The 17,797-nt window shown below is 44.7% G+C and overlaps 52 non-coding genes across 52 annotated transcripts; all 52 read left to right on the top strand.

Annotated features, from left to right (window-relative positions):
* Positions 1-62: 62 nt before the first annotated feature.
* On the top strand, positions 63-134 carry TRNAC-GCA (transfer RNA cysteine (anticodon GCA)). The gene has a single exon. It is a non-coding gene; the product is annotated as a tRNA-Cys (tRNA).
* Positions 135-312: 178 nt separating this feature from the next.
* On the top strand, positions 313-384 carry TRNAC-ACA (transfer RNA cysteine (anticodon ACA)). Its single transcript has one exon. It is a non-coding gene; the product is annotated as a tRNA-Cys (tRNA).
* Positions 385-442: 58 nt separating this feature from the next.
* TRNAC-GCA (transfer RNA cysteine (anticodon GCA)) lies at positions 443-514 on the top strand. Its single transcript has one exon. It is a non-coding gene; the product is annotated as a tRNA-Cys (tRNA).
* Positions 515-572: 58 nt separating this feature from the next.
* On the top strand, positions 573-644 carry TRNAC-GCA (transfer RNA cysteine (anticodon GCA)). The gene has a single exon. It is a non-coding gene; the product is annotated as a tRNA-Cys (tRNA).
* Positions 645-820: 176 nt separating this feature from the next.
* TRNAC-ACA (transfer RNA cysteine (anticodon ACA)) lies at positions 821-892 on the top strand. Its single transcript has one exon. It is a non-coding gene; the product is annotated as a tRNA-Cys (tRNA).
* Positions 893-1,199: 307 nt separating this feature from the next.
* Positions 1,200-1,271, top strand: TRNAC-GCA (transfer RNA cysteine (anticodon GCA)). Its single transcript has one exon. It is a non-coding gene; the product is annotated as a tRNA-Cys (tRNA).
* A 178-nt stretch (positions 1,272-1,449) lies between these two features.
* TRNAC-ACA (transfer RNA cysteine (anticodon ACA)) lies at positions 1,450-1,521 on the top strand. Its single transcript has one exon. It is a non-coding gene; the product is annotated as a tRNA-Cys (tRNA).
* A 57-nt stretch (positions 1,522-1,578) lies between these two features.
* On the top strand, positions 1,579-1,650 carry TRNAC-ACA (transfer RNA cysteine (anticodon ACA)). The gene has a single exon. It is a non-coding gene; the product is annotated as a tRNA-Cys (tRNA).
* Positions 1,651-2,088: 438 nt separating this feature from the next.
* On the top strand, positions 2,089-2,160 carry TRNAC-GCA (transfer RNA cysteine (anticodon GCA)). The gene has a single exon. It is a non-coding gene; the product is annotated as a tRNA-Cys (tRNA).
* A 57-nt stretch (positions 2,161-2,217) lies between these two features.
* On the top strand, positions 2,218-2,289 carry TRNAC-GCA (transfer RNA cysteine (anticodon GCA)). Its single transcript has one exon. It is a non-coding gene; the product is annotated as a tRNA-Cys (tRNA).
* A 57-nt stretch (positions 2,290-2,346) lies between these two features.
* On the top strand, positions 2,347-2,418 carry TRNAC-ACA (transfer RNA cysteine (anticodon ACA)). Its single transcript has one exon. It is a non-coding gene; the product is annotated as a tRNA-Cys (tRNA).
* A 186-nt stretch (positions 2,419-2,604) lies between these two features.
* TRNAC-ACA (transfer RNA cysteine (anticodon ACA)) lies at positions 2,605-2,676 on the top strand. Its single transcript has one exon. It is a non-coding gene; the product is annotated as a tRNA-Cys (tRNA).
* Positions 2,677-3,242: 566 nt separating this feature from the next.
* On the top strand, positions 3,243-3,314 carry TRNAC-ACA (transfer RNA cysteine (anticodon ACA)). Its single transcript has one exon. It is a non-coding gene; the product is annotated as a tRNA-Cys (tRNA).
* Positions 3,315-4,138: 824 nt separating this feature from the next.
* On the top strand, positions 4,139-4,210 carry TRNAC-ACA (transfer RNA cysteine (anticodon ACA)). The gene has a single exon. It is a non-coding gene; the product is annotated as a tRNA-Cys (tRNA).
* Positions 4,211-4,774: 564 nt separating this feature from the next.
* On the top strand, positions 4,775-4,846 carry TRNAC-ACA (transfer RNA cysteine (anticodon ACA)). Its single transcript has one exon. It is a non-coding gene; the product is annotated as a tRNA-Cys (tRNA).
* Positions 4,847-5,033: 187 nt separating this feature from the next.
* TRNAC-ACA (transfer RNA cysteine (anticodon ACA)) lies at positions 5,034-5,105 on the top strand. The gene has a single exon. It is a non-coding gene; the product is annotated as a tRNA-Cys (tRNA).
* Positions 5,106-5,162: 57 nt separating this feature from the next.
* Positions 5,163-5,234, top strand: TRNAC-ACA (transfer RNA cysteine (anticodon ACA)). The gene has a single exon. It is a non-coding gene; the product is annotated as a tRNA-Cys (tRNA).
* Positions 5,235-5,410: 176 nt separating this feature from the next.
* TRNAC-ACA (transfer RNA cysteine (anticodon ACA)) lies at positions 5,411-5,482 on the top strand. Its single transcript has one exon. It is a non-coding gene; the product is annotated as a tRNA-Cys (tRNA).
* Positions 5,483-5,540: 58 nt separating this feature from the next.
* On the top strand, positions 5,541-5,612 carry TRNAC-GCA (transfer RNA cysteine (anticodon GCA)). Its single transcript has one exon. It is a non-coding gene; the product is annotated as a tRNA-Cys (tRNA).
* Positions 5,613-5,670: 58 nt separating this feature from the next.
* On the top strand, positions 5,671-5,742 carry TRNAC-GCA (transfer RNA cysteine (anticodon GCA)). The gene has a single exon. It is a non-coding gene; the product is annotated as a tRNA-Cys (tRNA).
* Positions 5,743-5,920: 178 nt separating this feature from the next.
* TRNAC-ACA (transfer RNA cysteine (anticodon ACA)) lies at positions 5,921-5,992 on the top strand. The gene has a single exon. It is a non-coding gene; the product is annotated as a tRNA-Cys (tRNA).
* A 186-nt stretch (positions 5,993-6,178) lies between these two features.
* Positions 6,179-6,250, top strand: TRNAC-ACA (transfer RNA cysteine (anticodon ACA)). Its single transcript has one exon. It is a non-coding gene; the product is annotated as a tRNA-Cys (tRNA).
* Positions 6,251-6,437: 187 nt separating this feature from the next.
* TRNAC-ACA (transfer RNA cysteine (anticodon ACA)) lies at positions 6,438-6,509 on the top strand. Its single transcript has one exon. It is a non-coding gene; the product is annotated as a tRNA-Cys (tRNA).
* A 57-nt stretch (positions 6,510-6,566) lies between these two features.
* Positions 6,567-6,638, top strand: TRNAC-ACA (transfer RNA cysteine (anticodon ACA)). The gene has a single exon. It is a non-coding gene; the product is annotated as a tRNA-Cys (tRNA).
* Positions 6,639-6,814: 176 nt separating this feature from the next.
* Positions 6,815-6,886, top strand: TRNAC-ACA (transfer RNA cysteine (anticodon ACA)). Its single transcript has one exon. It is a non-coding gene; the product is annotated as a tRNA-Cys (tRNA).
* A 187-nt stretch (positions 6,887-7,073) lies between these two features.
* TRNAC-GCA (transfer RNA cysteine (anticodon GCA)) lies at positions 7,074-7,145 on the top strand. Its single transcript has one exon. It is a non-coding gene; the product is annotated as a tRNA-Cys (tRNA).
* A 58-nt stretch (positions 7,146-7,203) lies between these two features.
* Positions 7,204-7,275, top strand: TRNAC-GCA (transfer RNA cysteine (anticodon GCA)). Its single transcript has one exon. It is a non-coding gene; the product is annotated as a tRNA-Cys (tRNA).
* Positions 7,276-7,453: 178 nt separating this feature from the next.
* Positions 7,454-7,525, top strand: TRNAC-ACA (transfer RNA cysteine (anticodon ACA)). The gene has a single exon. It is a non-coding gene; the product is annotated as a tRNA-Cys (tRNA).
* Positions 7,526-7,712: 187 nt separating this feature from the next.
* Positions 7,713-7,784, top strand: TRNAC-ACA (transfer RNA cysteine (anticodon ACA)). The gene has a single exon. It is a non-coding gene; the product is annotated as a tRNA-Cys (tRNA).
* Positions 7,785-7,970: 186 nt separating this feature from the next.
* TRNAC-ACA (transfer RNA cysteine (anticodon ACA)) lies at positions 7,971-8,042 on the top strand. The gene has a single exon. It is a non-coding gene; the product is annotated as a tRNA-Cys (tRNA).
* Positions 8,043-8,100: 58 nt separating this feature from the next.
* On the top strand, positions 8,101-8,172 carry TRNAC-GCA (transfer RNA cysteine (anticodon GCA)). Its single transcript has one exon. It is a non-coding gene; the product is annotated as a tRNA-Cys (tRNA).
* Positions 8,173-8,360: 188 nt separating this feature from the next.
* Positions 8,361-8,432, top strand: TRNAC-GCA (transfer RNA cysteine (anticodon GCA)). The gene has a single exon. It is a non-coding gene; the product is annotated as a tRNA-Cys (tRNA).
* A 178-nt stretch (positions 8,433-8,610) lies between these two features.
* On the top strand, positions 8,611-8,682 carry TRNAC-ACA (transfer RNA cysteine (anticodon ACA)). The gene has a single exon. It is a non-coding gene; the product is annotated as a tRNA-Cys (tRNA).
* Positions 8,683-8,739: 57 nt separating this feature from the next.
* Positions 8,740-8,811, top strand: TRNAC-ACA (transfer RNA cysteine (anticodon ACA)). Its single transcript has one exon. It is a non-coding gene; the product is annotated as a tRNA-Cys (tRNA).
* A 58-nt stretch (positions 8,812-8,869) lies between these two features.
* On the top strand, positions 8,870-8,941 carry TRNAC-ACA (transfer RNA cysteine (anticodon ACA)). Its single transcript has one exon. It is a non-coding gene; the product is annotated as a tRNA-Cys (tRNA).
* Positions 8,942-9,248: 307 nt separating this feature from the next.
* TRNAC-ACA (transfer RNA cysteine (anticodon ACA)) lies at positions 9,249-9,320 on the top strand. Its single transcript has one exon. It is a non-coding gene; the product is annotated as a tRNA-Cys (tRNA).
* Positions 9,321-9,506: 186 nt separating this feature from the next.
* TRNAC-ACA (transfer RNA cysteine (anticodon ACA)) lies at positions 9,507-9,578 on the top strand. The gene has a single exon. It is a non-coding gene; the product is annotated as a tRNA-Cys (tRNA).
* Positions 9,579-9,635: 57 nt separating this feature from the next.
* TRNAC-ACA (transfer RNA cysteine (anticodon ACA)) lies at positions 9,636-9,707 on the top strand. The gene has a single exon. It is a non-coding gene; the product is annotated as a tRNA-Cys (tRNA).
* Positions 9,708-14,646: 4,939 nt separating this feature from the next.
* On the top strand, positions 14,647-14,718 carry TRNAC-GCA (transfer RNA cysteine (anticodon GCA)). The gene has a single exon. It is a non-coding gene; the product is annotated as a tRNA-Cys (tRNA).
* Positions 14,719-14,776: 58 nt separating this feature from the next.
* On the top strand, positions 14,777-14,848 carry TRNAC-GCA (transfer RNA cysteine (anticodon GCA)). The gene has a single exon. It is a non-coding gene; the product is annotated as a tRNA-Cys (tRNA).
* Positions 14,849-14,906: 58 nt separating this feature from the next.
* TRNAC-ACA (transfer RNA cysteine (anticodon ACA)) lies at positions 14,907-14,980 on the top strand. The gene has a single exon. It is a non-coding gene; the product is annotated as a tRNA-Cys (tRNA).
* A 185-nt stretch (positions 14,981-15,165) lies between these two features.
* On the top strand, positions 15,166-15,237 carry TRNAC-ACA (transfer RNA cysteine (anticodon ACA)). The gene has a single exon. It is a non-coding gene; the product is annotated as a tRNA-Cys (tRNA).
* Positions 15,238-15,423: 186 nt separating this feature from the next.
* On the top strand, positions 15,424-15,495 carry TRNAC-ACA (transfer RNA cysteine (anticodon ACA)). Its single transcript has one exon. It is a non-coding gene; the product is annotated as a tRNA-Cys (tRNA).
* Positions 15,496-15,810: 315 nt separating this feature from the next.
* TRNAC-ACA (transfer RNA cysteine (anticodon ACA)) lies at positions 15,811-15,882 on the top strand. The gene has a single exon. It is a non-coding gene; the product is annotated as a tRNA-Cys (tRNA).
* A 187-nt stretch (positions 15,883-16,069) lies between these two features.
* On the top strand, positions 16,070-16,141 carry TRNAC-ACA (transfer RNA cysteine (anticodon ACA)). The gene has a single exon. It is a non-coding gene; the product is annotated as a tRNA-Cys (tRNA).
* A 58-nt stretch (positions 16,142-16,199) lies between these two features.
* Positions 16,200-16,271, top strand: TRNAC-GCA (transfer RNA cysteine (anticodon GCA)). Its single transcript has one exon. It is a non-coding gene; the product is annotated as a tRNA-Cys (tRNA).
* A 58-nt stretch (positions 16,272-16,329) lies between these two features.
* TRNAC-GCA (transfer RNA cysteine (anticodon GCA)) lies at positions 16,330-16,401 on the top strand. Its single transcript has one exon. It is a non-coding gene; the product is annotated as a tRNA-Cys (tRNA).
* A 179-nt stretch (positions 16,402-16,580) lies between these two features.
* On the top strand, positions 16,581-16,652 carry TRNAC-ACA (transfer RNA cysteine (anticodon ACA)). Its single transcript has one exon. It is a non-coding gene; the product is annotated as a tRNA-Cys (tRNA).
* A 307-nt stretch (positions 16,653-16,959) lies between these two features.
* TRNAC-ACA (transfer RNA cysteine (anticodon ACA)) lies at positions 16,960-17,031 on the top strand. The gene has a single exon. It is a non-coding gene; the product is annotated as a tRNA-Cys (tRNA).
* A 57-nt stretch (positions 17,032-17,088) lies between these two features.
* On the top strand, positions 17,089-17,160 carry TRNAC-ACA (transfer RNA cysteine (anticodon ACA)). The gene has a single exon. It is a non-coding gene; the product is annotated as a tRNA-Cys (tRNA).
* A 58-nt stretch (positions 17,161-17,218) lies between these two features.
* TRNAC-GCA (transfer RNA cysteine (anticodon GCA)) lies at positions 17,219-17,290 on the top strand. Its single transcript has one exon. It is a non-coding gene; the product is annotated as a tRNA-Cys (tRNA).
* A 426-nt stretch (positions 17,291-17,716) lies between these two features.
* On the top strand, positions 17,717-17,788 carry TRNAC-ACA (transfer RNA cysteine (anticodon ACA)). Its single transcript has one exon. It is a non-coding gene; the product is annotated as a tRNA-Cys (tRNA).
* Positions 17,789-17,797: the final 9 nt, after the last annotated feature.

The raw sequence follows: 17,797 nt of genomic DNA, 5'->3' as shown, positions 1-17,797 counted from the left end.
CCCTGTAACAGCACGGATCATTCCGTTTATTTTAGTTAAATCGACATTACGGCCTTGAACAAGGGGGAATAGCTCAGGGGTAGAGCATTCGACTGCAGATCGAGAGGTCCTTGGTTCAAACCCGAGTTCCCCCAGTAACAGCACGGATCATTCCGTTTATTTTAGTTAAATCGAAATTACGGTTATGAACAAGGAGGGATAGCTCGCATTCGACTGCAGATCGAAAGGTCCTTGGTTCAAACCCGAGTTCCCCCTGTAACAGCACGGATCATTCCGTTTATTTTATTTAAATCGACATTACGGCTATGAACAAGGGGGATAGCTCAGTGGTAGAGCATTCGACTACAAATCGAGAGGTCCATGGTTCAAACCCGAGTTCCCCCTGTAACAGCACGGATCATTCCAATTATTTTAGTTAAATCGACATTACGGCCTTGAACAAGGGGGAATAGCTCAGTGGTAGAGCATTCGACTGCAGATCGAGAGGTCCTTGGTTCAAACCCGAGTTCCGCCTGTAACAGCACGGATCATTCCGTTTATTTTAGTTAAATCGACATTACGGCCTTGAACAAGGGGGAATAGCTCAGAGGTAGAGCATTCGACTGCAGATCGAGAGGTCCTTGGTTCAAACCCGAGTTCCCCCTGTAACAGCACGGATTATTCCGTTTATTTTAGTTAAATCGACATTACGGCTAGGAACAAGGAGGGATAGCTCGCATTCGACTGCAGATCGAGAGGTTCTTGGTTTAAACCCGAGTTCCCTGTAACAGCACGGATCATTCCGTTTATTTTGGTTAAATCGACATTTTGGCTATGAACAAGGGGGATAGCTCAGTGGTAGAGCATTCGACTACAGATCGAGAGGTCCTTGGTTCAAACCCGAGTTCCCCATGAAACAGCACGGATCATTCCGTTTATTTTATTTAAATCGACATTGCGGCTATGAACAAGGGGGATAGCTAATTGGTAGAGCATTCGACTGCAGATCGAGAGGTCCTTGGTTCAAACCCGAGTTCTCTCTGTAACAGCACGGATCATTCCCATTATTTTAGTTAAATCGAAATTACGGCTAGGAACAAGGAGGGATAACTCGCATTCGACTGCAGATCGAAAGGTCCTTGGTTCAAACCCGAGTTCCCCCTGTAACAGCACGGATCATTCCGTTTATTTTATTTAAATCGACATTACGGCTATGAACAAGGGGGATAGCTCAGTGGTAGAGCATTCGACTGCAGATCGAGAGGTCCTTGGTTCAAACCCGAGTTCCCCCTGTAACAGCACGGATCATTCCGTTTATTTTAGTTAAATCGAAATTACGGTTATGAACAAGGAGGGATAGCTCGCATTCGACTGCAGATCGAAAGGTCCTTGGTTCAAACCCGAGTTCCCCCTGTAACAGCACGGATCATTCCGTTTATTTTATTTAAATCGACATTGCGGCTATGAACAAGGGGGATAGCTCAGTGGTAGAGCATTCGACTACAAATCGAGAGGTCCTTGGTTCAAACCCGAGTTCCCCCTGTAACAGCACGGATCATTCCAATTATTTTAGTTAAATCGACATTACGGCTATGAACAAGGGGGATAGCTCAGTGGTAGAGCATTCGACTACAAATCGAGAGGTCCATGGTTCAAACCCGAGTTCCCCCTGTAACAGCACGGATCATTCTAATTATTTTAGTTAAATCGACATTACGGCCTTGAACAAGGGGGAATAGCTCAGTGGTGGAGCATTCGACTGCAGATCGAGAGGTCCTTGGTTCAGACCCGAGTTCCCCCTGTAGCAGCACGGATCATTCAGTTTATTTTATTTAAATCGACATTACGGCTATGAACAAGGGGGAATAGCTCAGTGGTGGAGCATTCGACTGCAGATCGAGAGGTCCTTGGTTCAAACCCGAGTTCCCCCTGTAACAGCACGGATCATTCCAATTATTTTAGTTAAATCGACATTACGGCTAGGAACAAGGAGGGATAGCTCGCATTCGACTCCAGATCGAGAGATCTTTGGTTCAAACCCGAGTTCCCCCTGTAACAGCACGGATCATTCCGTTTATTTTAGTTAAATCGAAATTACGGTTATGAACAAGGGGGATAGCTCAGTGGTAGAGCATTCGACTGCAGATCGAGAGGACCTTGGTTCAAACCCGAGTTCCCCCTGTAACAGCACGGATCATTCCGTTTATTTTAGTTAAATCGAAATTACGGTTATGAACAAGGGGGATAGCTCAGTGGTAGAGCATTCGACTGCAGATCGAGAGGTCCTTGGTTCAAACCCGAGTTCCCCCTGTAACAGCACGGATCATTCCGTTTATTTTATTTAAATCGACATTGCGGCCATGAACAAGGGGGATAGCTCAGCGGTAGAGCATTCGACTACAGATCGAGAGGTCCTTGGTTCAAACCCGAGTTCCCCATGAAACAGCACGGATCATTCCGTTTATTTTATTTAAATCGACATTACGGCTATGAACAAGGGGGATAGCTCATTGGTAGAGCATTCGACTGCAGATCGAGAGGTCCTTGGTTCAAACCCGAGTTCCCCCTGTAACAGCACGGATCATTCCGTTTATTTTATTTAAATCGACATTTTGGCTATGAACAAGGGGGATAGCTCAGTGGTAGAGCATTCGACTACAGATCGAGAGGTCCTTGGTTCAAACCCGAGTTCCCCATGAAACAGCACGGATCATTCCGTTTATTTTATTTAAATCGACATTACGGCTATGAACAAGGGGGATAGCTCATTGGTAGAGCATTCGACTGCAGATCGAGAGGTCCTTGGTTCAAACCTGAGTTCCCCCTGTAACAGCACGGATCATTCCGTTTATTTTATTTAAATCGACATTGCGGCCATGCACAAGGGGGATAGCTCAGTGGTAGAGCTTTCGACTGCAGATCGAGAGGTCCTAGGTTCAAACCCGAGTTCCCCCTGTAACAGCACGGATCATTCCAATTATTTTAGTTAAATCGACATTACGGCTAGGAACAAGGAGGGATAACTCGCATTCGACTGCAGATCGAAAGGTCCTTGGTTCAAACCCGAGTTCCCACTGTAACAGCACGGATCATTCCGTTTATTCTAGTTAAATCGACATTACGGCCTTGAACAAGGGGGAATAGCTCAGGGGTAGAGCATTCGACTGCAGATCGAGAGGTCCTTGGTTCAAACCCTAGTTCCCCCTGTAACAGCACGGATCATTCCGTTTATTTTATTTAAATCGACATTTTGGCTATGAACAAGGGGGATAGCTCAGTGGTAGAGCATTCGACTACAGATCGAGAGGTCCTTGGTTCAAACCCGAGTTCCCCATGAAACAGCACGAATCATTCCGTTTATTTTATTTAAATCGACATTACGGCTATGAACAAGGGGGATAGCTCATTGGTAGAGCATTCGACTGCAGATCGAGAGGTCCTTGGTTCAAACCCGAGTTCCCCCTGTAACAGCACGGATCATTCCGTTTATTTTATTTAAATCGACATTGCGGCCATGAACAAGGGGGATAGCTCAGTGGTAGAGCATTCGACTGCAGATCGAGAGGTCCTAGGTTCAAACCCGAGTTCCCCCTGTAACAGCACGGATCATTCCAATTATTTTAGTTAAATCGACATTACGGCTATGAACAAGGGGGATAGCTCATTGGTAGAGCATTCGACTGCAGATCGAGAGGTCCTTGGTTCAAACCTGAGTTCCCCCTGTAACAGCACGGATCATTCCGTTTATTTTATTTAAATCGACATTGCGGCCATGCACAAGGGGGATAGCTCAGTGGTAGAGCTTTCGACTGCAGATCGAGAGGTCCTAGGTTCAAACCCGAGTTCCCCCTGTAACAGCACGGATCATTCCAATTATTTTAGTTAAATCGACATTACGGCTAGGAACAAGGAGGGATAACTCGCATTCGACTGCAGATCGAAAGGTCCTTGGTTCAAACCCGAGTTCCCACTGTAACAGCACGGATCATTCCGTTTATTCTAGTTAAATCGACATTACGGCCTTGAACAAGGGGGAATAGCTCAGGGGTAGAGCATTCGACTGCAGATCGAGAGGTCCTTGGTTCAAACCCTAGTTCCCCCTGTAACAGCACGGATCATTCCGTTTATTTTATTTAAATCGACATTTTGGCTATGAACAAGGGGGATAGCTCAGTGGTAGAGCATTCGACTACAGATCGAGAGGTCCTTGGTTCAAACCCGAGTTCCCCATGAAACAGCACGAATCATTCCGTTTATTTTATTTAAATCGACATTACGGCTATGAACAAGGGGGATAGCTCATTGGTAGAGCATTCGACTGCAGATCGAGAGGTCCTTGGTTCAAACCCGAGTTCCCCCTGTAACAGCACGGATCATTCCGTTTATTTTATTTAAATCGACATTGCGGCCATGAACAAGGGGGATAGCTCAGTGATAGAGCATTCGACTGCAGATCGAGAGGTCCTAGGTTCAAACCCGAGTTCCCCCTGTAACAGCACGGATCATTCCAATTATTTTAGTTAAATCGACATTACGGCTATGAACAAGGAGGGATAACTCGCATTCGACTGCAGATCGAAAGGTCCTTGGTTCAAACCCGAGTTCCCCCTGTAACAGCACGGATCATTCCGTTTATTTTAGTTAAATCGACATTACGGCCTTGAACAAGGGGGAATAGCTCAGGGGTAGAGCATTCGACTGCAGATAGAGGTCCTTGGTTCAAACCCGAGTTCCCCCAGTAACAGCACGGATCATTCCGATTATTTTATTTAAATCGACATTACGGCTATGAACAAGGGGGATAGCTCAGTGGTAGAGCATTCGACTACAAATCGAGAGGTCCATGGTTCAAACCCGAGTTCCCCCTGTAACAGCACGGATCATTCCAATTATTTTAGTTAAATCGACATTACGGCCTTGAACAAGGGGGAATAGCTCAGTGGTGGAGCATTCGACTGCAGATCGAGAGGTCCTTGGTTCAAACCCGAGTTCCCCCTGTAGCAGCACGGATCATTCAGTTTATTTTATTTAAATCGACATTACGGCTATGAACAAGGGGGATAGCTCAGTGGTAGAGCATTCGACTACAAATCGAGAGGTCCTTGGTTCAAACCCGTGTTCCCCCTGTAACAGCACGGATCATTCCAATTATTTTAATTAAATCGACATTACGGCTATGAACAAGGGGGATAGCTCAGTGGTAGAGCATTCGACTACAAATCGAGAGGTCCATGGTTCAAACCCGAGTTCCCCCTGTAACAGCACGGATCATTCCAATTATTTTAGTTAAATCGACATTACGGCTAGGAACAAGGAGGGATAGCTCGCATTCGACTGCAGATCGAGAGGTTCTTGGTTTAAACCCGAGTTCCCTGTAACAGCACGGATCATTCCGTTTATTTTAGTTAAATCGACATTTTGGCTATGAACAAGGGGGATAGCTCAGTGGTAGAGCATTCGACTACAGATCGAGAGGTCCTTGGCTCAAACCCGAGTTCCCCCTGTAACAGCACGGATCATTCCAATTATTTTAGTTAAATCGACATTACGGCCTTGAACAAGGGGGAATAGCTCAGTGGTAGAGCATTCGACTGCAGATCGAGAGGTCCTTGGTTCAAACCCGAGTTCCCCCTGTAACAGCACGGATCATTCCGTTTATTTTAGTTAAATCGACATTACGGCCTTGAACAAGGGGGAATAGCTCAGAGGTAGAGCATTCGACTGCAGATCGAGAGGTCCTTGGTTCAAACCCGAGTTCCCCCTGTAACAGCACGGATTATTCCGTTTATTTTAGTTAAATCGACATTACGGCTAGGAACAAGGAGGGATAGCTCGCATTCGACTGCAGATCGAGAGGTTCTTGGTTTAAACCCGAGTTCCCCCTGTAACAGCACGGATCATTCCGTTTATTTTAGTTAAATCGACATTTTGGCTATGAACAAGGGGGATAGCTCAGTGGTAGAGCATTCGACTACAGATCGAGAGGTCCTTGGTTCAAACCCGAGTTCCCCATGAAACAGCACGGATCATTCCGTTTATTTTATTTAAATCGACATTACGGCTATGAACAAGGGGGATAGCTCATTGGTAGAGCATTCGACTGCAGATCGAGAGGTCCTTGGTTCAAACCCGAGTTCCCCCTGTAGCAGCACGGATCATTCCGTTTATTTTATTTAAATCGACATTACGGCTATGAATAAGGGGGATAGCTCAGTGGTAGAGCATTCGACTACAAATCGAGAGGTCCATGGTTCAAACCCGAGTTCCCCCTGTAACAGCACGGATCATTCCAATTATTTTAGTTAAATCGACATTACGGCCTTGAACAAGGGGGAATAGCTCAGTGGTGGAGCATTCGACTGCAGATCGAGAGGTCCTTGGTTCAAACCCGAGTTCCCCCTGTAGCAGCACGGATCATTCAGTTTATTTTATTTAAATCGACATTACGGCTATGAACAAGGGGGATAGCTCAGTGGTAGAGCATTCGACTACAAATCGAGAGGTCCTTGGTTCAAACCCGTGTTCCCCCTGTAACAGCACGGATCATTCCAATTATTTTAATTAAATCGACATTACGGCTATGAACAAGGGGGATAGCTCAGTGGTAGAGCATTCGACTACAAATCGAGAGGTCCATGGTTCAAACCCGAGTTCCCCCTGTAACAGCACGGATCATTCCAATTATTTTAGTTAAATCGACATTACGGCTAGGAACAAGGAGGGATAGCTCGCATTCGACTGCAGATCGAGAGGTTCTTGGTTTAAACCCGAGTTCCCTGTAACAGCACGGATCATTCCGTTTATTTTAGTTAAATCGACATTTTGTCTATGAACAAGGGGGATAGCTCAGTGGTAGAGCATTCGACTACAGATCGAGAGGTCCTTGGCTCAAACCCGAGTTCCCCCTGTAACAGCACGGATCATTCCGTTTATTTTATTTAAATCGACATTGCGGCCATGAACAAGGGGGATAGCTCAGTGGTAGAGCATTCGACTGCAGATCGAGAGGTCCATGGTTCAAACCCGAGTTCCCCCTGTAACAGCACGGATCATTCCAATTATTTTAGTTAAATCGACATTACGGCCTTGAACAAGGGGGAATAGCTCAGTGGTAGAGCATTCGACTGCAGATCGAGAGGTCCTTGGTTCAAACCCGAGTTCCCCCTGTAACAGCACGGATCATTCCGTTTATTTTAGTTAAATCGACATTACGGCCTTGAACAAGGGGGAATAGCTCAGAGGTAGAGCATTCGACTGCAGATCGAGAGGTCCTTGGTTCAAACCCGAGTTCCCCCTGTAACAGCACGGATTATTCCGTTTATTTTAGTTAAATCGACATTACGGCTAGGAACAAGGAGGGATAGCTCGCATTCGACTGCAGATCGAGAGGTTCTTGGTTTAAACCCGAGTTCCCCCTGTAACAGCACGGATCATTCCGTTTATTTTAGTTAAATCGACATTTTGGCTATGAACAAGGGGGATAGCTCAGTGGTAGAGCATTCGACTACAGATCGAGAGGTCCTTGGTTCAAACCCGAGTTCCCCATGAAACAGCACGGATCATTCCGTTTATTTTATTTAAATCGACATTACGGCTATGAACAAGGGGGATAGCTCATTGGTAGAGCATTCGACTGCAGATCGAGAGGTCCTTGGTTCAAACCCGAGTTCCCCCTGTAACAGCACGGATCATTCCGTTTATTTTATTTAAATCGACATTTTTGGCTATGAACAAGGGGGATAGCTCAGTGGTAGAGCATTCGACTACAGATCGAGAGGTCCTTGGCTCACACCCGAGTTCCCCCTGTAACAGCACGGATCATTCCGTTTATTTTATTTAAATCGACATTGCGGCCATGAACAAGGGGGATAGCTCAGTGGTAGAGCATTCGACTGCAGATCGAGAGGTCCTAGGTTCAAACCCGAGTTCCCCCTGTAATAGCACGGATCATTCCGTTTATTTTAGTTAAATCGACATAACGGCTTTGAACAAGGGGGATAGCTCAGTGGTAGAGCATTCGACTACAAATCGAGAGGTCCATGGTTCAAACCCGAGTTCCCCCTGTAACAGCACGGATCATTCCAATTATTTTAGTTAAATCGACATTACGGCCTTGAACAAGGGGGAATAGCTCAGTGGTAGAGCATTCGACTGCAGATCGAGAGGTCCTTGGTTCAAACCCGAGTTCCCCCTGTAACAGCACGGATCATTCCGTTTATTTTAGTTAAATCGACATTACGGCCTTGAACAAGGGGGAATAACTCAGATGTAGAGCATTCGACTGCATATCGAGAGGTCCTTGGTTCAAACCCGAGTTCCCCCTGTAACAGCACGGATCATTCCGTTTATTTTAGTTAAATCGACATTACGGCCTTGAACAAGGGGGAATAGCTCAGAGGTAGAGCATTCGACTGCAGATCGAGAGGTCCTTGGTTCAAACCCGAGTTCCCCCTGTAACAGCACGGATTATTCCGTTTATTTTAGTTAAATCGACATTACGGCTAGGAACAAGGAGGGATAGCTCGCATTCGACTGCAGATCGAGAGGTTCTTGGTTTAAACCCGAGTTCCCCCTGTAACAGCACGGATCATTCCGTTTATTTTAGTTAAATCGACATTTTGGCTATGAACAAGGGGGATAGCTCAGTGGTAGAGCATTCGACTACAGATCGAGAGGTCCTTGGTTCAAACCCGAGTTCCCCATGAAACAGCACGGATCATTCCGTTTATTTTATTTAAATCGACATTACGGCTATGAACAAGGGGGATAGCTCAGTGGTAGAGCATTCGACTACAGATCGAGAGGTCCTTGGTTCAAACCCGAGTTCCCCATGAAACAGCACGGATCATTCCGTTTATTTTATTTAAATCGACATTTTTGGCTATGAACAAGGGGGATAGCTCAGTGGTAGAGCATTCGACTACAGATCGAGAGGTCCTTGGCTCAAACCCGAGTTCCCCCTGTAACAGCACGGATCATTCCGTTTATTTTATTTAAATCGACATTGCGGCCATGAACAAGGGGGATAGCTCAGTGGTAGAGCATTCGACTGCAGATCGTGAGGTCCTAGGTTCAAACCCGAGTTCCCCCTGTAACAGCACGGATCATTCCAATTATTTTAGTTAAATCGACATTACGGCTAGGAACAAGGAGGGATAACTCGCATTCGGCTGCAGATCGAAAGGTCCTTGGTTCAAACCCGAGTTCCCCCTGTAACAACACGGATCATTCCGTTTATTTTAGTTAAATCGACATTTTGGCTATGAACAAGGGGGATAGCTCATTGGTAGAGCATTCGACTACAGATCGAGAGGTCCTTGGTTCAAACCCGAGTTCCCCATGAAACAGCACGGATCATTCCGTTTATTCTATTTAAATCGACATTACGGCTATGAACAAGGGGGATAGCTCATTGGTAGAGCATTCGACTGCAGATCGAGAGGTCCTTGGTTCAAACCCGAGTTTCCCCTGTAACAGCACGGATCATTCCGTTTATTTTATTTAAATCGACATTTTGGCTATGAACAAGGGGGATAGCTCATTGGTAGAGCATTCGACTACAGATCGAGAGGTCCTTGGTTCAAACCCGAGTTCCCCATGAAACAGCACGGATCATTCCGTTTATTTTAGTTAAATCGACATTACGGCTATGAACAAGGGGGATAGCTCAGTGGTAGAGCATTCGACTACAAATCGAGAGGTCCATGGTTCAAACCCGAGTTCCCCCTGTAACAGCACGGATCATTCCAATTATTAATCAAAAATGTCTTGATTAGAATCAAGACCTAAAAAGTATCGATAAGACTGAGGTTATCACTTGTCTGAATGATCAGATATTAATTTTTCTTTTTAATTGAAACTTAAATGCATGCTTAAGAAAAAACAACGTTCCATTACCGTTTTCCGTTGAAATAAATTATTTTACTGGTAATCAATTTCAAAAATTTACTTATCTCGGCTTTTCGACCATAATTCCATTCCCCGAAAACATTTTATCATTACATTAATTACTTTTGGGAGAGTACGTGTATGGTTTTGCGTTTTAAAAGGTTCCTAAAGACGTTACATCCCCATTTGTGACCGGCACGCTTCGCAGTGGAACATTTTAATTATTCTAAAACCAATGGCGCCAAATTGAATAGGGACAGTAAGATTTTTACTCGCGGTTTTGCAAAATGATGTAATATCAAGTGTACTTTAGTCAACCGTCGTATTGTTCTTTCTCATAGTTCAGGGCATGATCAGTGTTACTGCCCAATTTCTATCTCTAGTTTCTAACAATGGTTAGAGACTATTTGATATGGCACGGCACAACATTATATACATTTGAAAATTCTAAGTAGCACAAAAGGAAAATGAATCCATTTTTTTTATATTTTGGTTTGAAATAAATAAATTTATGATAGTAGTTATAACGAACAGAAAGTCAAGGGAATGGCACCGGTAATGAGCAGCAGAAAGAGAGGAAAGTTTGCTTCAAGTTAGCAGAGGGACATTGTAGTGAAAATAGTAATCTAGAATTTTGTTCATTCAAACCTTATTATATCATGAAAAATTCAAGTGAGCAGGCGGCACTATCTAGAAAGATTGATTTTGGCAGATAACAGCGAAAAAATTATGTTCTACACACATTGGGACTATAGGAGAGTTTCAGGGCCGCAGGTCGCACATGATGAAATTTCAACTCCAGATTACATCAATTCTCTCTGGTCGTACTAGTAGCAGGTTAAGCTATAGTTTGCTCAGGTCCAGTTAGTCTCGAAAGGGTTATATAGTGCTTGCAACTTTTAAAAGGTTGTTATCATGGCTAAACAGACCGCTATTACAGTTTTCTTCTTTTATAGGCTATTTTGACACGTTATCTCCCAAAAGTAATTAATGTAATGATAAAATGTTTTCGGGGAATGGAATTGTGGTCGAAAAGCCGAGATAAGTAAATTTTTGAAATTGATTACCAGTAAAATAATTTATTTCAACGGAAAACGGTAATGGAACGTTGTTTTTTCTTAAGCATGCATTTAAGTTTCAATTAAAAAGAAAAATTAATATCTGATCATTCAGACAAGTGATAACCTCAGTCTTATCGATACTTTTTAGGTCTTGATTCTAATCAAGACATTTTTGATTAATATCTGTTCCTTCAGTCTTCATTTTAATTAAGAATGTTAAGAAACTGTTTTACATTTTCAAAATCTGCACTAAGCAGAAACATATATAAAGGGGACCATAACTTTAGCTCAATCAGACATTTATTTATAATGATACTTCGAAAATAAAACGTAAATCATTAAAAGTTTGTATTCTTATTGTAATTAGAATAATACATTTTTTACAATCATTTATTGAAACGCGAGGCGCCCCCCTAAAAATTCCACCTACCCACAAGCACCTACAAGCACCCGGGCAAAGCATCTACCCAAAAGTACCCACAAGCACCCACAAGTACCTAAAAGCACCCACAAGTACCCACAAGTACCTACTAGTACCCACAAGTACCTACAAGCACCCACAAGTACCTACAAGCACCCACAAGTACCTACAAGCACCCACAAGTACCTACAAGCACCCACAAGTACCTACAAGCACCCACAAGTACCTACAAATACCTACAAATACCCACAATACCTACAAGCACCCACAATACCTACAAGCACCCACAAGCACTCAGAAGTACCTACAAGCACCCACAAGTACCCAGAAGTACCTACAAGCACCCACAAGTACCCAGAAGTACCTACAAGCACCCACAAGTACCTACAAGCACCCACAAGCACCCACAAGTACCTACAAGTACTCGGGGCAAGCCCTCACAAGTACCCGGGGCAAGCCCCCACAAGTACCCGGGGCAAGCACCCACAAGTACCCGGAGCAAGCACCCACAAGTACCCGGAGCAAGCACCCACAAGTACCTACAAATACCTACAAATACCCACAATACCTACAAGCACCCACAATACCTACAAGCACCCACAAGCACTCAGAAGTACCTACAAGCACCCACAAGTACCCAGAAGTACCTACAAGCACCCACAAGTACCCAGAAGTACCTACAAGCACCCACAAGTACCTACAAGCACCCACAAGCACCCACAAGTACCTACAAGTACTCGGGGCAAGCCCTCACAAGTACCCGGGGCAAGCCCCCACAAGTACCCGGGGCAAGCACCCACAAGTACCCGGAGCAAGCACCCACAAGTACCCGGAGCAAGCACCCACAAGTACCCGGAGCAAGCACCCACAAGTACCCGGGGCAAGAACCCACAAGTACCTACAAGCACCCACAAGTACCTACGAGTACCTACAAGTACTTACAAACACCCACAAGTACCTACATGAACCCACAAGTACCTACATGAACCCACAAGTACCCGGGGCAAGAACCCACAAGTACCTACAAGCACCCACAAGTACCTACGAGTACCTACAAGTACTTACAAACACCCACAAGTACCTACGAGTACCTACAAGTACTTACAAACACCCACAAGTACCTACGAGTACCTACAAGCACTCACAAGTACATACAAACACCCACAAGCACCTACAAACACCCACAAGCACCTACAAACACCCACAAGCACCTACAAACACCCACAAGCACCTACAAACAGCCACAAGCACCTACAAGCACCCACAAGTACCTACAAGCACCCACAAGTACCTACAAGCCCTCACAAGTACCTACAAGCACTCACAAGTACCCACAAGTACCTACAAGTACCTACAAGCACTCACAAGTACCCACAAGTACCTACAAGTACCTACAAGCACTCACAAGTACCTTCAAGTACCTACAAGCACTCACAAGTACCTTCAAGTACCTACATGAACCCACAAGTACCTACATGCACCCACAAGTACCTACAAGCACTCACAAGTACCTAATAGCACCCACAAGTACCTACAAGCACCCACAAGCACTCACAAGTACCCACAAGTACCCACAAGCACTCACAAGTACCCACAAGTACCTACAAGCACCCACAAGTACCTACAAGCACCCACAAGTACCTACAAGCACCCACAAGTACCTACAAGCACCCACAAGTACCTACAAGCACCCACAAGCACCCACAAGTTTCTACAAGCACCCACAAGCACTCACAAGTACCTACAAGCACTCACAAGTACCTACAAGCACTCACAAGTACCCACAAATACCTACATGCACCCACAAGTACCTACATGCACCCACAAGTACCTACATGCATCCACAAGTACCTACATGCACCCACAAGTACCTACATGCACCCACGAGTACCTACAAGCACCAACAAGTACCTACAAGCACCCACAAGTACCTAGAAGCACCCACAAGTACCTACATGCACCCACAAGTACCTAAATGCACCCACAAGTACCTAAATGCACCCACAAGTACCTAAATGCACCCACAAGTACCTAAATGCACCCACAAGTACCTACAAGCACCCACAAGTACCTACAAGCACCCACAAGTACCTGCAAACACCCACAAGCACCCACAAGTACCTACAAACACCCACAAGCACCCACAAGTACCTACAAACACCCACAAGCACCCACAAGTACCTACAAGTACCCACAAGAACCCACAAGTACCCACAAGAACCCACAAGTACCCACAAGAACCCACAAGTACCCACAAGAACCCACAAGTACCCACAAGAACCCACAAGTACCCACAAGAACCCACAAGTACCTACAAGTACCCACAAGAACCCACAAGTACCTACAAGTACCCACAAGAACCCACAAGTACCTACAAGTACCCACAAGAACCCACAAGTACCCACAAGAACCCACAAGTACCTACAAGCACCCACAAGTACCCACAAGCACCTACAAGTACCCACAAGCACCTACAAGTAACCACAAGTACCCATAAGCACCAACAAGTACCGACAAGCACCCACAAGCACCCACAAGTACCTACATGCACCCACAAGTACCCACAAGTACCTACAAACACCCACAAGTACCTACAAGCACCCACAAGTACCTACAAGCACCCACAAGGTAATCAAGTTTAAATAGCTTTAACCTAAACATAGAAAAGATAAAATGTCCATTAAGCTAGCTATTTGTTCCAAGAATTTGACTATAACCGCGGTAAAACGACCAAACTCGCTTCATACACTACATTACTCATGCTAAAATGTCGCAGGTTCCATAGTTTCAGGGTAAACCACGTAAGTCGGAGCATGTAATTAAAACTATGAAAAACAGTACTTAAACTTAATTTTTCTTGATGAAAAAAAATAGGCGCCAACTATGGATATGGGGCTTTCATTTAAGACCGTTTTCAAATCTATCTAACGTATAGTTATTTTTGTAAGGGTATGGACAAAATTTGTAACTTTGGAAAATTTCCCACGTTATTTCTATGGGAAATTTCCAGTTTTTCGTCAAAATCTGTGATTAATTTTATGGAAATGAAAACCACCCTTAGCAACTTTATTTTTTATAAAATTAACTAATTTATGGATCTCTTTGAAATTTTAACCACATATTAAGGGTCCGAATTGTAGTTCAGTGGATTTTTTTTGAACCAATTAGTACAATACAAAAAAAACTACATCCAAACAAAAAACCCTCCTTATACATTAAGAGCAGTATGAAGTCTTATCTAAGAGAGCTACCGCTCTCATAGAATTTTAGTTAAATCGACATTACGGCCTTGAACAAGGGGGAATAGCTCAGTGGTAGAGCATTCGACTGCAGATCGAGAGGTCCTTGGTTCAAACCCGAGTTCCCCCTGTAACAGCACGGATCATTCCGTTTATTTTAGTTAAATCGACATTACGGCCTTGAACAAGGGGGAATAGCTCAGAGGTAGAGCATTCGACTGCAGATCGAGAGGTCCTTGGTTCAAACCCGAGTTCCCCCTGTAACAGCACGGATTATTCCGTTTATTTTATTTAAATCGACATTTTTGGCTATGAACAAGTGGGATAGCTCAGTGGTAGAGCATTCGACTACAGATCTAGAGGTCCTTGGTTCAAACCCGAGTTCCCCATGAAACAGCACGGATCATTCCGATTATTTTATTTAAATCGACATTACGGCTATGAACAAGGGGGATAGCTCATTGGTAGAGCATTCGACTGAAGATCGAGAGGTCCTTGGTTCAAACCCGAGTTCCCCCTGTAACAGCACGGATCATTCCGTTTATTTTATTTAAATCGACATTTTTGGCTATGAACAAGTGGGATAGCTCAGTGGTAGAGCATTCGACTACAGATCGAGAGGTCCTTGGCTCAAACCCGAGTTCCCCCTGTAACAGCACGGATCATTCCGTTTATTTTATTTAAATCGACATTGCGGCCATGAACAAGGGGGATAGCTCAGTGGTAGAGCATTCGACTGCAGATCGTGAGGTCCTAGGTTCAAACCCGAGTTCCCCCTGTAACAGCACGGATCATTCCGTTTATTTTATTTAAATCGACATTTTGGCTATGAACAAGGGGGATAGCTCAGTGGTAGAGCATTCGACTACAGATCGAGAGGTCCTTGGTTCAAACCCGAGTTCTCCATGAAACAGCACGGATCATTCCGTTTATTTTATTTAAATCGACATTACGGCTATGAACAAGGGGGATAGCTCATTGGTAGAGCATTCGACTGCAGATCGAGAGGTCCTTGGCTCAAACCCGAGTTCCCCCTGTAACAGCACGGATCATTCCGTTTATTTTATTTAAATCGACATTGCGGCCGTGAACAAGGGGGATAGCTCAGTGGTAGAGCATTCGACTGCAGATCGAGAGGTCCTAGGTTCAAACCCGAGTTACCCCTGTAATAGCACGGATCATTCCGTTTATTTTAGTTAAATCGACATTACGGCTATGAACAAGGGGGATAGCTCAGTGGTAGAGCATTCGACTACAAATCGAGAGGTCCATGGTTCAAACCCTAGTTCCTCCTGTAACAGCACGGATCATTCCAATTATTTTAGTTAAATCGACATTACGGCCTTGAACAAAGGGGAATAGCTCAGTGGTAGAGCAATCGACTGCAGATCGAGAGGTCCTTGGTTCAAACCCGAGTTCCCCCTGTAACAGCACGGATCATTCCGTTTATTTTAGTTAAATCGACATTACGGCTATGAACAAGGGGGATAGCTCAGTGGTAGAGCATTCGACTACAAATCGAGAGGTCCATGGTTCAAACCCGAGTTCCCCCTGTAACAGCACGGATCATTCCAATTATTTTAGTTAAATCGACATTACGGCCTTGAACAAGGGGGAATAGCTCAGTGGTAGAGCATTCGACTGCAGATCGAGAGGTCCTTGGTTCAAACCCGAGTTCCCCCTGTAACAGCACGGATCATTCCGTTTATTTTAGTTAAATCGACATTACGGCCTTGAACAAGGGGGAATAGCTCAGAGGTAGAGCATTCGACTGCAGATCGAGAGGTCCTTGGTTCAAACCCGAGTTCCCCCTGTAACAGCACGGATTATTCCGTTTATTTTAGTTAAATCGACTATACGGCTAGGAACAAGGAGGGATAGCTCGCATTCGACTGAAGATCGAGAGGTCCTTGGTTCAAACCCGAGTTCCCCCTGTAACAGCACGGATCATTCCGTTTATTTTATTTAAATCGACATTTTTGGCTATGAACAAGTGGGATAGCTCAGTGGTAGAGCATTCGACTACAGATCGAGAGGTCCTTGGCTCAAACCCGAGTTCCCCCTGTAACAGCACGGATCATTCCGTTTATTTTATTTAAATCGACATTGCGGCCATGAACAAGGGGGATAGCTCAGTGGTAGAGCATTCGACTGCAGATCGTGAGGTCCTAGGTTAAAACCCGAGTTCCCCCTGTAACAGCACGGATCATTCCAATTATTTTAGTTAAATCGACATTACGGCTAGGAACAAGGAGGGATAACTCGCATTCGGCTGCAGATCGAAAGGTCCTTGGTTCAAACCCGAGTTCCCCCTGTAACAGCACGGATCATTCCGTTTATTTTATTTAAATCGACATTACGGCTATGAACAAGGGGGCTAGCTCAGTGGTAGAGCATTCGACTACAAATCGAGAGGTCCTTGGTTCAAACCCGAGTTCCCCCTGTAACAGCACGGATCATTCCAATTATTTTAGTTAAATCGACATTACGGCTATGAACAAGGGGGATAGCTCAGTGGTAGAGCATTCGACTACAAATCGAGAGGTCCATGGTTCAAACCCGAGTTCCCCCTGTAACAGCACGGATCATTCCGTTTATTTTAGTTAAATCGACATTACGGCCTTGAACAAGGGGGAATAGCTCAGAGGTAGAGCATTCGACTGCAGATCGAGAGGTCCTTGGTTCAAACCCGAGTTCCCCCTGTAACAGCACGGATTATTCCGTTTATTTTAGTTAAATCGACATTACGGCTAGGAACAAGGAGGGATAGCTCGTATTCGACTGCAGATCGAGAGGTTCTTGGTTTAAACCCGAGTTCCCTGTAACAGCACGGATCATTCCGTTTATTTTAGTTAAATCGACATTGCGGCCATGAACAAGGGGGATAGCTCAGTGGTAGAGCATTCGACTGCAGATCGTGAGGTCCTAGGTTCAAACCCGAGTTCCCCCTGTAACAGCACGGATCATTCCAATTATTTTAGTTAAATCGACATTACGGCTAGGAACAAGGAGGGATAACTCGCATTCGGCTGCAGATCGAAAGGTCCTTGGTTCAAACCCGAGTTCCCCCTGTAACAGCACGGATCATTCCGTTTATTTTATTTAAATCGACATTACGGCTATGAACAAGGGGGATAGCTCAGTGGTAGAGCATTCGACTACAAATCGAGAGGTCCTTGGTTCAAACCCGAGTTCCCCCTGTAACAGCA

This window comes from Phalangium opilio, unplaced genomic scaffold (assembly GCF_054372755.1).
Source record: "Phalangium opilio isolate 3A_F unplaced genomic scaffold, DU_Popi_V2 ptg000078l_1, whole genome shotgun sequence".
Taxonomy (NCBI): Eukaryota; Metazoa; Arthropoda; class Arachnida; order Opiliones; family Phalangiidae; genus Phalangium; species Phalangium opilio.
This window is presented reverse-complemented; position numbering and strand designations above follow the sequence as displayed.